Genomic DNA, 18,329 nt, shown 5'->3' with positions numbered 1-18,329 from the left:
TTATGTGGCTTTGCAGAGGATAGCTGGGAAACCCACGACAGAAGAGACAAAGAACTGAGGCTTGTATTCTCCCACAAGCTGCTGCTGCTGGGGGCTGGGAGAGGGAGAAGGAAATAGAGGGGTTACCTAGGCACCTTCAGTCCAACCTCAGGGAAGGCGGAACAGCTCCTCCCTCAGGGCCTCAGAGTTCTGTATGTTGAGACAGCCTCTCCTTCTCATCCCCTGGCTGCTGCAGGCCAGAGAACAGTCACCACGCTCTGTGAACCACAGGTTCTGCCACATAGGCTAAATCCAGGAAACTGCCAGGGGGTGTCTGGGGCAGTCAAAGCTCTTGACCTTGGGCTGCAGTCTTCCTTTAGGGTATGGGATCCAGTGAGTCTGGGTGGAGAAAGGCCCTAAGGAAGCTTGAGGGGGGTGGGGAGAAAAGAAAAGTTGCTGTGGGGTCTGAGAGGCTTGGGACTGAATCCAGCTTCAGATACCTGCACCGTGAGCTTGGGTATATTTCCTGATATACCTTTCAAGTCTCAGTGTCCCCATCTAAACATGTCCGGTAGTTTACTTCCTGTGTGTCTACCTTGTACGGTTCAGCAGGTCAAGTGAGATACTTGTCTTGAACCCAGATTTAGGGGAGCGCCAGAAAATTCAGTAACCAGAATAATTATTATTCCAATTATATAATAGATGCATGTATGCATGTGCATGTGGTATAAATATGTGTTCTTGTGAGCGTGTGCACATGCAAGTGTGTATATATGTATGTGCATATAGAGACTTAAGATCTGAGTTGGTGTCCTCTTTGATTGGTCTCCATGTTATTTTTGAGACAGGGTCTCTCTCTAAACCTAGGGCTCTTTGGTTGGGGTAAACTGGCTGACCAATGAGCGCCTATCCCTGTCCCCTTCCCGAGATAATGAGCTCCAGAGGTTTGTCTATCCCCGTCCCCTTCCCCAGACTTGAGGTTATAAATACAAAGCTGTACCTGGCTTTCAAGTGTTCTCTTGCTTATGTGCCACACAGTATACTAACCAAGCCATCTCCCCCAGGATTTTTAGTGCAATATATTTAAAACTCTATATTAGTAAAAAAAAAAAATTGATGACAGAAAAAAATACCACAAGGTATTGTCTGCTCAATAAGTGCTTGTGGACCATTAGCAGACTTTGGATTTTCAGCAGGCTCAGAAGGCATGAAGGGCCTTTGCTGGCCAGCCTTGGCCCAAGTTCAACTTTATCATCCTGATTTACACTAACTAGTACAATGATTAGCTGAATACATAGAGAGAGCCTATAGACCCATCTGATCCTGTCATTTCTACTCCTCATCCCTGTCCCCTTGGATATGTTATTCTGCCAATCTAGGCCTCAGAGTACTTATGTGTAGATTAGGGAACAAACACTATCTCTACCAAAGGGTTTTACAACACAAGATACCTGACCCATAGCCCATGCTCAGTCGCCATGGCTGTCATTATAGCCTCATTTACCGGGCATCAGGATAACATGAATTTTTTTTCTTCTGGCTGAGAAGAGATGAAACAGGCTGGCATCCTATCACTGCCTCTGTGATAGGATGCATCTGGCCAGCTTTCTTGTTAATCAAATATGCAGCTGGCTTGGGAGCTGCTGCCCAGGAGCTGCTGCCTGGAGCGACCTTTGCCGCTGTGTCTGCTGCCATCTGGATATCAGAGGGAACATACAGAGGGGGTTGGGGCAAAGCAGGAACAGCTGAAGCACAGGGCCTAGAGAGTCCAGGTCTCAACTTGTTTGTAGCACAGGAGTTTGAGATGCACAGGTTTGGCAACGAAATAGCACCCCTACGTTTTTTCCTTCACATTCACGGAGTGGGGGCTTTGGTTCAGTTTGGATCAATCATCTGTTCTGATGACTGAGCTGTCCAGTCTGAGGATAGCTGAAGATGCAAAGAACTCCAAGAGGGCAAAGAAAACATATTCTAAAATATTTTGGAGTGGGTATTTTCCTTTTTATGCTTTCGACAAAAACTGGCAGTAGGCAACAGTGTTCATTTGTCTATTTAGTAGGATACAGGCCTACACTAAGAGCCAGGAGGATTGGCTGGTAGGACAGAGGAGCTACTCAATGGCAGAATGTAGGCTTCTACAATTTTTACAGTGTTGGAAAACACCTGGGGAGCTCATTATAAAACAGAATTCTGGGCAGGAGAGAAAGTTCCTTCTGTAAAAGTGCTTGCACTCAGTTCAATCCCAGGACACGGTTTTCTTTTGTCTTGATTTAAACTGGGCATGCTTGTAGTTCTAGCACTGGGGAAACAAAGGTGGGTGGCCCCTAATTCTTATTGGCCAACCAGCTAAGCTAAGGGAATCTCAAGCCAGTGAAAGACCCCATCTCAAGGGGGACAAAAAGGTAAATGGTACCTGAAGAACAGCACCCAAGGCTAGCTTTTGGCCTCCACACTTAAGCAGACATACTTGTGTATCCACTGGCACACACACAAACACACACACACACACACACACACACACTCACACCCTGAGCACAGGTCTGCCTCATCAAGTCTAGGGGTTTGGGAAGCAAGAGTCTGCATTTCTAACAGAACCCCAAGTGACTGTGACTTTGGTGTCAGTGGGTTTGGGCTCTGCAGTCACTCCAACTGCAGCCTGGGGCGGAGTAAAGAACAGCTCAGCTCTTAATGGGTGGTGGGACCTTTGGCAACGTAACCTCTCTGAGCCAGGATCCTCAGCTATAAAACAGATGAAAATAGAAGCACTCCATGCGGTTCCCAGGAGAGTGAAATGAACTATGGAATCCCCCACATACTCCAAGCCCTACCTGGAATACAGGAAGTCCTCAATTCATGTTAGCTCTTGTAATCTTTAATGGCTAAACATCTCACAATGAGGACTTCATATGTGTGTCTTTATAAACAAATTAGAAAAAATGAGTAGGAAGTCCCTATGCATTCATGCCTACATGGAATATTTGCATATCCTTTCAAGGGTCTCATGGGGCCCCGGAAGCTCATCCTTCTCACACCCTTGGTTAAGTAGATTCTCATAGTGTTCACATTTGTAACATCTGCCTTCTCTTCAGAATTCAGAATGTCAAAAGATATTAGACCAGGTAATAATAGCTTCTGAGCTTCTGTTCTGTGGCTGTGGTGATGTATGTTTCTCTCTTCCTTTAAAGGCACCCACTGGTGTTCCTGTTCTGCACACAAAGTAACTGAGGCTCATCTGTTAGAACCAAGGTGTGCCTAACTCTGGCAGACTGTCACCATACCTCAGTCCACTTCCTTAGGGTGATGACAGCACTAGAGGAATTTATTTAGCAAAGACTAAGTGTCAGGCCCACAGGGAACAAATTAAAGGATGTCCTTGACCTTAAATAATTTTCATCTAGCTAAGGAATCAAGATGAGCAATGGGAGCAAGATGTACTTCAGTGACACAGAATCTGCCTCATAGGCTCACAGCTCTGGATTCAGTCTTTGGCACAACAGTAAGCAAGTGAATGAGTAAATAAGTAATCATTATAATCAAATAACGTATATGGCAGACATTTCAGTGGTTCCTTGTATTTGTATGTATTTGCTCTCTGTATTTTGTAGCTTCCTTTGCAGCTATATGATGAGCCATATTTTGTTGCTTCCCTTGCAGCTATATCCTGAGACTGAACCTGGCCAGTTAATGCAGGTGGGCAAGGAAGACGCTTCCTGTAGGTGTGGCCCTAATGAACAAGTGTGTTCCCTTTTTTCCCTTGATTTGCAGCAGTGACTATGACAGCTGTGTGTTCCAGATGATGCTCTTCAGATACAGGAAGACAGCTCAGCCGGTATCTGATTGAGATAAGAAAGGGAAATGAATCTCTGGGGGGTTACACCATGAGATCCTTGGTTACTACAATATTATCTAATTTCCTCTGCTCAGACATATGAGGTCATCATGGTTGTGAATGAAGCGTTCCAAAAAGATCAGTAGGTATTGAAACATATGTCAAACCACAGAACAGAAGCTCAAAAACTAGAGCTATTATTACCTGGTCTAATACCTTTTAACATTCTGAATTATGAATCACCCAAAGGCCACATTCTAGACCCAGCAAGACAAACTTATTTAGGAAATGTACTAGAGATAATTAATCTTTAACAAGGAATTTCTAAGGATTAACTAAATTTGGGGAGCCCTGTAATGGGCTTCCCACATAGTGGAAACTTCTTCTACCTCCACCTGAAAACCACTTGCAACAGAAACATTATCTATGACCACTAAGAAGGTAGGCTCTGGGTGGAATTTCCTTGGCAAGAATTCTCTCCCTTAGCTATGTCACTTTAGTAATTAAAAAACTGCTTCACCTTTAGCACTTAAGAAAATATATTTTGTACAGCTATTATAATGATTAAGTTAATATAATATTTATTGGAGAGTAATAAATTGTCCCCAACTTAATGGCATAAAAATAACAAAAATCATTTTATATATCTTAAAGTCAAGGTCATGAATTCAGGGGTAACCCTTGGGCAGTTCTGGCTCAAGCAGTCTCATGAAGGCCTGCTACATGTTGGCTGGTGCTGTTATCTGAAGACTTACGTTGGGATAGAAGACTTACTTCCATGTGGCCTTACTCATATGGCTGTTGGCTATAGGCTTGCCCAGAGGAGGACCATATGAATGATATTGTTATGTGGTAGCTGGCTTTTTAAAAAAGAACCATCCAAGAAAACAAGGAGAAGGTTAGTGATGGATTTACACACCATTACTCAGGATCTCTCAGTGATACAGATCAGCTCTGATTCAGCATGGGCGGCAACTAGACAAGGGCAAGAATTGCAGGGGTGAATCATGGGGTCGGTGGTCTCACATCTGTGAGGCTGGATAGCATAGCCTCTTCTGCTAGTATCTGAAGTACTCCAAACCATACCTGACACATTAGAACTTGGTAAACATTAGCTTTATGTATTAGAAACAGTGTGATCATCGACCTCTTATCCAGAACCCCAGATCCTCCATCACTTTATTCCTCTTCAAGCATTCTCCAAAGGCATATATGTGTCCTTTATTCTGCAAAGCTGTGTACTGGACACTTGGCTTCCAGAGGGAAGGGATTCATACTGGTACTCTATATCCCTGGGGAGGAAGTATACTAACAGAAACAAGAGGAGCATGCATTTCCCAAGGTTAATTCACCACTGTTATCTTGCTTGAACAATACAAGATTGGGGGCGGGGGAGGGGGAAGGTGAGGATAGGAGGAGGACCACAAGCTCTGGAACAAGATTGCCTCAGAGCAACTCTCAGCTTTCTTTATTAGTGTGTGACCTTGGACAAGTTACTTCCTGGACCTGTTTTCTTCTTTGTTATAAATATGAATAACAATTCTTATTCCATGGAGCTATTGTATGAATTATATACTCTTCTAACTATATGAAAGGCTCAGAACAATGTCTGGCTTGCAACAAATGCTCATAAATATTAGCTATTATAACTGCTCAGAGATGGGGATCAAGGGCAATGCAAAGGGACAAGGATATAAAGAGATCCATGACCAGCTCAGACTTGAATCTCTGGTCTTAGACAATGAATGGTAAGGTGAAGCTGGTGTTAAAACAACTTTCTAGTGCTTTCCCCAGATGGAGTTGGTGGAGAGTGATGGACACTACACTTAAGCAAGCTTATGCATGTTGCTGTGAGCCACTGGGCCAGGCATCTACCTGGCAAACATTATTTATCTGGCTTCTGTGACTAAGCCTTGAGCTGTTTTCTGATTTTCTCCAAATTCTTAATTTTTGGTTCCATTTCCAATTTCCCTTTGTTTGAAAGAAGCTTGGTGTGCCTGAGTGGATTGCCTTCCTTTGGTAGGGAGTGGCAAAGGAAGAAGTGTTGAGGTCCAGTGTTCTGTCCTTGTAGATGGGTACAGATGGAGTGAACTTGGGGCAGCAGGCAGAGGAAAGCAAAGGGCTTTGGCATCAAATACAAAGCATCAATCAGCTGGAGTATTTTCTGCATTTTAATTTGTGAATAGGTAAGTTACAGAAATCAGAAGCCTGGGGCTGCTGGGCTTTTTATCCAGGGAAGGTTCTAGTTGGACAGATTTGGGCAGGAGCATCATGTAGACACTGCTTCCATGGTGCAGAGGTCTCTGCAACCTTCACAGCCTGCATAGTCATGAGCCACTGTGAGATGCAAGAAGGCAGTCTGGCTCAACCAACTCAGTATGTGGATTGTTTCTAACATCAGGACTCTGACTCCAAGAGGTTTGTTTGAGGGTTATTTAATTACAGCACAACTTGGTGAAAACTGTTCTGGTGATAGCTAACACAGTCTTGCATACACAGCAAAGCACATGTGAATCTCCATGAGGAACAAAGTAAGCTACATACAGATCACATATGACTATACCAAACCTCTTTGTACAGCCAATAAAGATAAGTGGTTTAGCTTAAGTAAGAAAAACTCAAAGACTCGTGGTAAGGGTCTGGGAAAGGATCCAGTGCTGAGAAATCTCTGTGCACACAGATAATACAAAGGTCCGAAGGCGAGGAAGCACATCTGCTTCAGCCTTCTGGGCAGACACCGGGTTTTGCATTCCTTCCCTTGAGGGAACAACCCTGTATGCTTGCCATTCCAGATTCCCCATGTGCGCATCTGTGAGCATTGGCATTCATGCTCCATATGCTGTGGAACCTGAGCACCAACCAGTGGAACTGGGGTCAGAGAATACAAGAAGGGTTGGGTGTAGCTGAGAACAGCAGAAAATGATGGGTGGCTCTGTTAAAGTGAAGGGTCCACCCTAGGCTCAGAGGATGGGGTGAGGAACATAGGTGTATGGTAAGCCCGGTGAAAGGGATTAAATAGGAGTGAGAACATGAGATGGTTTAAAACGATCACTTGATTACCAAATGTAGGATAGATTTCAGTGGGCTATGTTGTCAGTGGGGGAAATCTATAGATTCTATAGTGGTTCTCAATCTTCCTAATTCTGTGTGACCCATTGATACAGTTCCTGATATTGTGGTAACCTCCAACCATAAAATTACTTTGTTGCTGGTTCGTAACTATAACTCCGCTACTGCTATGAATTGTAATGTAAATATCTGACATGAAGGATATATGGTATGTAAGCCCTGTGGGGGATCATGACCCACAGGTTGAGAACCACTACATAAGAGAGGGAGTTGATCCAAGGTGGATAGTAAACCAAAAAGAACTGAGATTCTTGGAGTCAACGTTGTGACGACAGAGGACAGAACCCTTCCCTATGACTCTTCAATAACGACCAAAAAGGGCCCTTGACTGATGTTGCTAACAATATGACTGTAAGGGAAGAAGACAGACCACACCCAGTCATGTACTATCTCACAAACACCAAGCCATTTTCCTTCATTGTACGTCTTACCAGTGGGAGGTGGGTGGCACTCGCCTCCAGTCTGAGCAGCTGATGGCTGGCCTTCTGGTTGGTGAGTGTACTCCCAGACAAGCTTATGAATGGAAAGTCTGGGAAGTCAGAAGCACTGGGAGGTTGGAAAGGGGAACAAGGCCAGAATATGCATGTTCTGGGGCCTCAGTTCTCAGTCACAGCATGCCTTGGACCCTAGAAGCCTCTGCCTTAAGGAAGGCCATTCAAATGACTTTGGCCCTTGGTCTGGGTGGGGCCATGAACCTTCAGCAAATCTCACAGGGAAACGTGGCTGAGCAAACTTGAAGGGAGAACATGGAACCCACAGTGGATTCCCTAGTGCTCTGGCGCTACAGCCTCATTTGAAGCATCCTCTTGGGAGGCATGCAAGAGGATCATAAGATCATGAATTAAAGGAAACATATAACGCTCCCCCTGAAGTGGAAACTTAAGGGTTCTTTGGAGAGTCAGTTGTTTCAGATGGTGTTTTGTTGGGGCAAACACATGAAGGAGTGTTTTCCTGAGGTGGACACAAGTGAAAGGATGGACTGCTAAGGCAAACACGGGAAAGAACAATTCTCTGAAGCAGACACAGGAGAGAGGATGTTCTGCCAAGGCAAACACCTGAAAGAACACATGATGGATTCTTTGCTAATGACCGGCATGTAGTGGTCTGCCTTACATTGTGTAATTGAGCTCCTTTTGTTAAGATTCCATAGAGAGAAATGCATCAAAAAACTTCTGGTGGTGTGCTGTGGCTTCTCACTGCTTTCAGAGGACTCTGGCCGATTAGCAGAGTGCTGTCAGCTGAGGCAGATTCATGTGCTGCCAAGTTTCATACCATGATCATAATGAACTGAACCTCTGAAACTGTAAGCCAGCCTGAATTAAATGTCCTTTATAAGAGTTGCCTTGGTCATGATGGCTCTTCACAACACTGAAACCCTAACTATGACACATGGGATGTCACGCTTGCTAAAGCAGGTTTTTCAGTAATACAGCTGCCGTTGAGTCACCAATGGTCTTGTAAGTAACCCTAAGACATCCAGTGCCTTACCAGCTGAAGGTGGGTGAAATTATGCCTTTGGTTTGTTGTTTATGTCCTATATGAAGTGAGATGTCAGTCCATGTCTCCCAGGAAAAGTTACACAAAACCTAGTCAGAGACACCCTCTGTGCACTGACATGAGTCAAAGACAGCCCTCAAACAGTTAGCATTTCCTGTTAGTCCCAACCTCAGTCTTGCCTCTGCCTGGAATATCATAACTCCATGGGATGACCTTTGATATTAGTGAAGTTTTCTTCTCTACTCTCACCTGAGACCATGAAGCCAGAAGTCCCCAGAGCCTTCTCTAGTTCCCTTTGGATTTTGATTGAGCTGGTCTTAGCAGGAATGTGGACTGGTGCCCATGGTCTCTGATTACCACACTCCTCTGGGGCATCTTCCAGTGATTCTGACATGCTTATCCTCTGAGGGTGATTTTTTTCTCATGCTGTGTCTTCTACCAGACTTGGACTCAGGGCTGTATGAACAGTAAGGCTTAGCTATGAGTCTGGGTCTGAGTAGGTGGGCATCAAAAATCAGACAGGCAACAATAATGAAAACATCAATTAGAGATGTTGTGAACATTCAAGGACCTAATGTATGTACTTGCTGCATGCTTTGCACAGTGGCTTCTGGTGCAGGTGCTGAAATGAAGATACACTCTCTTGGTAGTCGGTTGATCTCAGTGGATCATCAGAAGCCCATAGAGGTCCTGAGAGTACTGCTTTCAGGAGGACTGCAGTATGAAACCCCCACATGACCTCAGTATTCCCACCATCCAGAGGTCAGATAGCCATGTAAAGGGACGAGAGAGCCCAGAGCCACACACTTATGCTCCTGGGAAAGGCCTTCTGAGGGTGGCTTATTAAGAAACTCAAATACCTTCTTCAATACTAGTAGCTACTTAGTGCTGAGCTGGGAAGGCAGATTAAGAGACTTGGGCAGGCAAAGAGCCAGTGAGATGAGACCACCATGCATTGAGCAGTGGGAGAGCAGAAGCGAAGCTGGGCCATCTGGAAACCCACCAGCATGTGAGCACTTATGAGGAGGAGATGGAGCAGAGATGTCCTCCACTGTCATCAGAGAGACCACAATCCAGAAGAGAACACAACCTTAGGATCTTTGCTGAGGTCTTGCTACATCTCGGCATGAATGTGAGTGGCGATGTTCCTGGTTCCCATGGCAAAAGCTGTTGCTTGACTTTTATAGAGGGCCAGTCATACGCTGAGGGCCATGAGCGGAGAGTGTGAACTCAACCAGTGTTTCCGTTATGTTTCTCACTGCTGTGACTATGTACCTGGAGAGAAGCAACTTACGGGAAGGACACTTTATTCTGACTCACAGTTCAGAGAGACACAGTCCACGACGGTGGGGAAGCCACGCAGCAGAAATTATAAGGTGTCTGGGCACCCTGCATCTGTGGTCAGGAGGCAGAGAGAGATGAATGCTGTGCTCAGCTTGCCTTCCTTTTATTCACCCTAAGGTGCCAGCCCATGGGACAACGCCACTCATGTTTATTTAGGGTGGGTCTTCCTCAATCAACCAACCCAGTCCAGAACCTTCCTCACTGACCCACCCAGGCTGTTTCTGTCAGGATTCTAAATTCCAGCAAGTTGACCATCAGTATGCGACTCACCCCTGTTCTCAGAGAACTTGTTTCTGCTGGGAATCAGTACAGACTGGCCCTGCTAAGTCACCAAGCCTCTCGGTTACCAAGACTCTAAGAGCAGCTGCTTCTGTCCTGGAGCTTCTCTTGCCTCCTTGATTCAGAATTCAATTTCTCGTATGGCTTCATAGAAACTCGAATATCATAGAGTGAAGGCATTGCCTGGGGTCATTAGAAACAAACCAACCTGCCCCACACCCTTTTTGCTCACCCCTTGACTGCACCGTGGCACCCATGGTCCTGTAAGCTTTTCCCTCTCGACTGATTTGCAAAGCACCTAGAAAGGGGATCCGGAAAGTGAACCCAGGTGAGGTCCTGCAGAAATACTAAGAGGTCAGATGGAATTTGGATAACGGAGAGCCCCTGCAGAGCAGTGACAGATGGCACAGTGCATCTTCTGTCACGTATTACCTGCATGTAACAAGGGTTCTCTATGAGACTTTCTGGGGCAGAGCCAATGCTTGGCTTTGTAGGCCCATTGTGAACAAACCAAGCCTCTTGGCCACCTGGAACATCCAAGAAGAAGACATACAGTGAACACGAGGAACGACTTACAATACACGTGAACTCGTTGAATTAATATAATTTTATTTTAGGATGGGGGGAAAAAACAGGGGCTGGAAATCCATAGAGGAACTGTCTTCGGAGGGAGCTGCTTTGGGGCTTCTCTGAGGAAGTGGTCTTCCAGGATAGCCTGAAACATGACAGGAAGCCGCTCTTGTGAAGAGCAGGAGAGGGTGTCCAGGTGCAGTGTGGGGGTGGGCATGGGGCGCACCAAGGCTCTGCGACTGGAAATACAGAGATGCCTTGGAACTGACAGAGGCAGGGGAGTGAAGCGGTGGGAAGCAACGATATTGGGAGCCAGAGGCTGATGGATGTCTTTGTGCTGTGACAGCATGGGGACATAGATAAAGAAGAATGGGCCAAGCAGAGTATATTAGGAGATAGAGGACCATTGGGGTGTGCTCATGCATTAAACAGAGTTGAGGGTAAGGCTGTGGCAGGGAAGGAGGTGGCAGGAAGCTGTTCTGCACTTACTAGGAAAAAAGCGGAGGCTGTAGTTTACTAAGATAAAGAAGCCTGGCTTGTGGGTGGCAGTGTGGGCAGGGGCCAGGGACACAGTCCCACCTAAGATGCTACCCTAGCAATTCGGTCTTGTACTCAGACAATGCTAGGATTCTTGCCTTAGCCCCGGAAAAGAATCTCAGGATGAGCCGACGTGAGGTGGAGCTGGATTTTACTAGGAAGCTGTTTCACAGGGGTTTATATATAGGGGTGATTAAAAAGAGGAACGCGCGTGCGGGGGTGGACAGACTCAAGTGTGAGTGTGAGCCTCTCAAGGGAGAGTCACACACAAATGTCTTATCACTTAGATCGTTTGGGTAGCTCTCAGTTACACCACAAAGGGCTGCTGAGAATGCCTCTCCCCCGTTGATTGGGCCGTGGTAGTGCACGCCTTTAATCCAGCACTCAGGAGGCAGAGGAAGGTGGATCTCTATGTTCGAGGCCAGCCTGGTCTACAGAGTGAGTTCCAGGACAACCAGGGCTACACAGAGAAACCCTGTCTCGAGAAAACAACAACAACAACAACAACAACAACAACAAAGAAGAACCCTCCCCCACGCTGTTTCTTCCTATTTAATCCATGAGATTATAGGGCTGCTCTAGAGGTCCCTTGGAAAGAACCGTAGTCTGTTTAGAAACCATGGGTCACAAGGGCTGCACAGAGGGGCCTGATATGCCTTTTATGGTAAGTGGAGATTCTTGTGATATTCCTAAAAAAAAACCCTGCAAGTTCTCCTATAGGAAAGGAATAGGGCCATCCAAGGTCAGTAGATCTTAAGTATGATTTATCGATGTTTTAACATTCTCATTTGAGATGCCTTCATATAAAAGGAATATTGTCTCTACATAGACAATCTTTAATTATCCTGGAGTTCTTAACCGTCAGCTGCTGTGAAACTCCAACAGGACTCCTGGCTGAGCCTCTGTTCCCTTCCTCTTCTGCTCACAAGTCTGTCCTGCTTCAGGCTGACTGGAAAGGCTGAATTTGGGGAGAAAAAGCAGGCAGCCCCATTAGAGGCCGGTCCAGGATTCCAGGTGAGAAAAGGATTCCTGGGATGGTGACAGGGAAACAGATGCCCTCCTAAGCAATGACAAGGGCACTGGGGGCCGGGGTTAGAGTTCAGCAGTAGACCACCTGTCAAACATGCAAGGCCCTGGGTTCAATCCCCAGCTTGAGAAAAAGAAAACAGACAGTTTGAAACTGCTTTTTAACCTCTCCCAAATGTTCTAGATTCCCATCTGTGAGGTGCTAAGCAGCCAGACAGAAGGAGGAGTTCTTTTGGGAGGACACCGAAGTGAGGCAGCCATATGGAGGGTGGAGGGGAGGCGAGTGATGGAGAAAACGGGGTCGAAAGAGACCAGGCTGAGCCTCAGCAATGCTGGGTCCTCCGCAGCTCGCTGACACAGTGAGGAAGGTCCGGGTGCCATCTGTGCTAGGGAAATGGTATCCTGGGAAACAGATGGCTGGACAAGCACACCCTCTGACTGACCAGAGCCCTACAGTCAGGTTGACCTTCCTGGGAGGTTTAGGATGGAGTGTTCTAAGAGGCTGTGGGCACAACAGTTGTAGTCCTTGTCATCACGACGTCCCCCTGTTGCTAGATCAAGAATGCTCTGGTTTCTTGCTTTTGGCTGCACTGTTCTAATGCCCCTCCCCCACCCCATTCTGCTTCTCAGGTTAGAAAAGGCCAGGAGCTAGTGAACACTGGGGATAGTTGCTTAGTCAACCTTTGGCACATTCAGGACATTCATTCATTCATTCATTCTCAGTCATTCATGCTCGCATGCATTCCAGTGAGTACTGACTGAGCATCTATAACTGCAGACACTGTCTTAGCTGCTAGGGACAAAATAATTAGCAAAACCTAGACTCTGTGCTTAAGGAAAGGCACATCAAGAGGACAGGTCACCACACCCTCAGAGGAAGCTGAGGCAGGAGAATCATGAATTTGAAGCTGGCCTGAACTATATAGCAAGACACTTTCTGACACAGTAAGAGAACAAGAGAAAAAAAATACATAATATGAGAAGTAGGGGGGACTCCATTCTTGGTAGCCAGACCCGTCCATGCCTGTTACCAACAACTTCTATTCCCTCCATCCTCAGAACTCTACCCTGTTAATTCAGATTTAAGTCAATTTCTTCAATTTTGTTCCAAAAGCTTAAAATGTAGGTGGAAAGCTGGTTATGAAGGACATTGAGTATCAATTCTGAGTTTAGCCTTCATTCTGGGGCATTAAGGAGCCATTAAGAATTTGGGGCAGGGGAATGCCATTAGACTCTAGTCAGACAGTGGGAGCAGCAGGAAGAAGGAGGAGGAGGGGGAGGAGGGGGAGGAGGGGGAGGAGGAGGAGGAGGAGGAGAAGGAGGAGAAGGAGGAGGAGGAGAAGGAGGAGAAGGAGGAGGAGGAGGAGAAGGAGGAGGAGGAGGAGAAGGAGGAGGAGGAGGAGAAGGAGGAGGAGGAGGAGGAGGACGGGGAGGAGGAAGGAGGAAGGAGGAGGAGGAGGAGGAGGAGGAGGAGGAGGAGGAGAAAACAGAAATAGGAGAAAGCTGTTGAGCCCGAAGCAAGGAAGTCCAGAAAGTTACCTGGGCTCCTCACCAGCCATGGGGGTGGGGGTCAGAACACAGCAAACCCCCTTCACACCAGAACTGGGGCATTCTGCACAGGGCCTTACCTAGAAGAGGCAGCACGCAGAGCAGACATGTACCCGCCATGGATGGGCACCCTCCCCGACTCAGATACCTTCATACATAATTAACCTCCTCCAAGCAGTGCTGTCAGGAAGAGTTAAGCTTAATCTCTTTCTTATACAGATGAAGAAATCGAGATTTAGTTCAAGCAGCCCTAGACCTGCATCCTGCCTCCACTATCCACCCATGGTACAGAAAGTTCTCTGCTGGCTGAATCCTGGACCTGTGGTTGCCGCGCACAAACCTTGTTTGGCGAAGCTGTGTCTGGCCGGTCCAAAGGTACAGATTCTTGGATTTACTAGCCTGTGGCAGATGCATCGGGGCATTAGGGGAAAAGTCCTGAAAGGGGTCCCTGGGAGTCTGTCCCTGCTACCACTTCTCCTTCTTCCAACCTTTGCTGCCCTGAGGAGATAACGAGATAACAGGCCTGGATCTGAGGGCCTCTTTTACAGGTAGCCTCTCCCTAGCCCGGGCTCTGGGAGAGGTCTGCTGCCACCTCACCTTTCCCGGTCTTTGTTTTCATTACTAAGACAGATGAGATCGAGAGAACAAGTGCGCCATCTGCTGGGCTTATCATGCAAGTTCCAGCTGCAGCTAGCCGAGCAGCAGGCGGCGATTGCCTTCCTGTTTGGATTTTAGGCCTTATAGTTAGTTTTTTTGAGTCACCTCAGAAGATAGTAAGACCTCGTGACCAGTGACATCTTTTATGAAATGAATCCCAGAGACAGGCTATCACTTTATAGCTGGAAACTCGGTACCGACAGGAACTGCCCATCATCCGGGTACTCAGGCTGTGGGACGAGGCTGGAGAAAGGCAGGCATTCGGCAGGACCACAGAAACAATGGGGAAGATCAGGCAGAGGGAGAAAGCCCACTCGGGCCTTTCCCAAGCATTCAGGGCCTGCAAACTCTCTCTGTGGAGATTAGGGTCCTCTGGCACCATCCCTGTACTACTGCCGTTAGCAATTTTTTTTCTTTTCTCAAAACTGCTTTAAAAAGAGGTGGGGGGAATTAAACCATAGAAATGTGAGCACCAAAGAAGATCGGATTGTATAAAGGTCATCAGTATGCAGTTAAGAATGTTCAGGAGCCAGGCGTGGTGACGCACGCATTTAATCCCAGCCCTCCGGAGGCAGAGGCGGGCGGATTTCTGAGTTCCGGGCCAGCCTGGTCTACAGAGTGAGTTCCAGGACAGCCAGAGAAACCCTGTCTCGAAAAACAAAACAAAACAAAACAAACAAACAAACAAACAAAAAACCAAAAACCAAAAAACAAACCAACCAAACAAAAAGAATGTTCAGGAATTATCAGGATTGGAAGTCGGTGGATACAGGCTGAAAACAGGTTAATGGCTTGAAAACCTTCAAAGTTCTAGACGGCCAATAGCTTCTAGATTAGAGCATAAGGGGTTGGAGAGGTCACTCAGTGGTTAAGAGCACAGGCTGCTCTTCCAGAGGACCTGGGTTTAATTCCCAGCAACCACATGGCAGCTCACAACTGTCTGTAACTCCAGTTCCAAAGAATCTGACACCCTCACACAGACATGCATGAAGACAAAGCACCAATGTACATAAAACTAAGTCCATCATTTTAAAACACACACACACACACACACACACAGAGCTATCCTCCTGGTAGTTAAAGAGAGTTCCAGGACAGCCAAGATTATACAGAGAAACCCTGTCTTGAAAATCCAAAACAAACAAACAAACAAAATTAAACAGAAACAAAAGAAACGAATGTAAAAGGAATGATAACTAATAAGAGTTCCTTGCTTGTGGTAACATTCTCACCACACTGGACTCACATCTTGGAAGTTTGTGAACAGCAGGCCAGAGAGCTTGACTAGCAGTGCCTGGGCAGGGGGCCTGTGTGTGTGCAGAGACCTCACTGAGTGGCTCACTCGGGTGTCCATTTGTCTTCACACTGAAAATCATCAGAAACGGAAGGCAAAGGACAACGATCAGGATCCACAGAGGCAGCCGGCAGGGCTGATCTAGGAGGGTTGGAAGTCACCACACTCAAGGCAAACTTAGGTCACCTGTGGGAAATCACAAACTTTCTTCCGCTACTGAATCGGCAGCGTTGGGGAGATGGCTCAGATAGTAAAGGACCTGGTTTTAGATCCCCAGAATTCAAGTAAAGAAGCTGGGGTGGTGGCACATGCTTGTGATCCCAGAGCTGGGAAGAGAGAAGAAGATGCCTGAAACTCACTGGCCCATCTGCCTTGCATGTTCAAGGATGATCCAAGACCGCGTCTCGGAAAACGAGCTGGATAGTTCCTGAGGAAGCTCCAGCCTCCACATGCACATACACACTCCAACACAGCCTCATCCAGCGGCATGGGCAGACACAGGAAGAGGCACGGGGTTGGCTCAATGCCCTGATCTCCTTTTTCAACCTCTGGGGTCTGGGTGGTTTGAAGCAGCTCGTGAGCTCTGGGTGCCTCACTGTCAAAGCCCAGGGGCTCTGTTGATCCTGGCAGGGAAAGGCAGCCTGGCTTTCTGGAGTGAGGCACATCTACAGGCTCAGAGACAGATACATTGATCAGGACTAAGCTGCTCGCCTCTGTGCTGTGCAAGTGGAATGTGGTGGCCAGCCAGGAGCACTGTCACCCCAGAGATTGATTGTCACCCTTTGATGGACAGAGTCTACATCCCAAATATTCCCACACCCTGGGGAAGGGACCAGAAAATCACCAAGCAAGAACCTCCTTAGAGATCAGTGGGGGAGAGGTTCTTCGGAAATCGTATTGACCCAACCCGAAATATAGTACCAGAAAACAAGTCTATTCTTGCAAACAAAGCAAACAACAGCAACACAATCAAGTCCCTTATACAAGCAGATTATGCAAGGGCACCAGACGTATGCAGACTTTTCCAGGTTAAGTTCAGTGTGACCTCACACCAGTGTCATTGCATTCAAATACAATATCCAATCTCCCAGACACCCATAAAGCTCCTTGTATTGAGTTCTTTGTGAATGGCAATGGGTGGTAGGAACCTGAGAAACAGGAATGTAGGGTCTCAGCAGGTTAAAGGAGTGGGAAGGAAAAAGGGATGAATTCTAGTCAAAGCTGAATCCTACTTGAGAACAGCAAGGGGCTGTCAACACAAAGTAGTGGGCTGGGGTTGAGGTCCATGACCTGCTGGGGAATGAAAATTATGAAATAGTCTGTCTCTACAGACAGGATCAATAGTCTCTCTCTCTCTAGATGTGACCCCAAAGAATTCAGGCCTACAATTTTAAGAACAGCCTACTGCTCCTTATTTTGTATCCCTATACACACAGCTTAGTGTAGCTCTTAGGCCTCATTAGAGAAGTTCCTCTGGGCAGTAGACAGGGGTTAGCACAGAATTCATGAGTGGTCAAAGTGCAGCGTGGAATCTGTGGAATTCTCAGCCATAAACAGGACGTCTGTATTACAGCCCCACCGTCGGGGCTCAGGGACCACTGCAGAGTGGACAAGAAGACTGTAGAGCCAAAGGTCAGAGAGGACCAGGCGCAGTCTCTCTGGACAGGACAGGACCCTGCGGAGGAACTCATCACAGCTATAGTTGTCCGGGCAAGATGAACCCAGTCACCAATCCAGAAGAGAGGGAGGTGGGATCATAATCCCCCACTCCTAGAGATATTGACAATTAAAAGCTTCTGGGAGAGGAAGAGTCCATTTTAAGGGCGTGGCCCCTGTTAAGTCAACCATCTACCAAGAAATGGCCCTACACCCATAAATGTATAGAGAGCACACATTTGATATAATGGGTTATCTTTAAAAAACAGAAGACCAAAAGAAAGGACAAAAAGTTGGGAGGGGATGGAGAGGTGGGGGTGGGAAAGAGGTGAAGGGGGTATAAATATGACCAAGATGGACTGTATGAAATTGTCAAAGAATTAATAAAAATATTTCTTTATGAGATCGGGTCGCTCAACATGAGAAGGAAGCTTAGTCTTGACTTCCCGGTATCTTGCTGGGAAGCCAGAGGTTAGATTTCTTATCTTTCCTGCAGATTCAGAACCAAGCCAGTTAAAGATCTTCATCTCTTGCAGTCCTGTATCTCAGAGAGCAAGCTAGAGAAACCTGGCCCTCCATCCTAATGAGGCCATTTACCAGCAGGTGAGCGAACCTCTGTGAGCTGGCTGTCTCATCCATAAAGGCAGGAAAACAGCATCCATCCCCACACCGACCCCATTGGGCAGACAATGCAACGGATGCCCAGAGCTTCCTACTGCTGTTCCTATTAATAGGCAAAGCTAATGCTATTGAGCCTATTAGTTGTCCCAGTGCTAAGTGCTTTCAGGTGTGTTAGACTATTTAATCTTCACAGTCTTATAAGGAAGATGCAATTATGTGTCTACTTAATTAAAAAAGGAAGGGAAGGAGGGATGGGCAGGAATTGATCCTTAGAGGTCAAGCACCTCGTCCATCAAGAAGCAGGGCCATCTTCTGAGACCGGCTGCCTAACTGCCAGACCTCTATTCTTCACCAATGGTGCTG

The sequence above is a fragment of the Mus musculus genome, chromosome 2 (assembly GCF_000001635.26).
Source record: "Mus musculus strain C57BL/6J chromosome 2, GRCm38.p6 C57BL/6J".
Classification (NCBI taxonomy): Eukaryota; Metazoa; Chordata; class Mammalia; order Rodentia; family Muridae; genus Mus; species Mus musculus.
The sequence above is the reverse complement of the archived record's forward strand: the minus strand, read 5'-3'. Positions refer to the sequence as shown.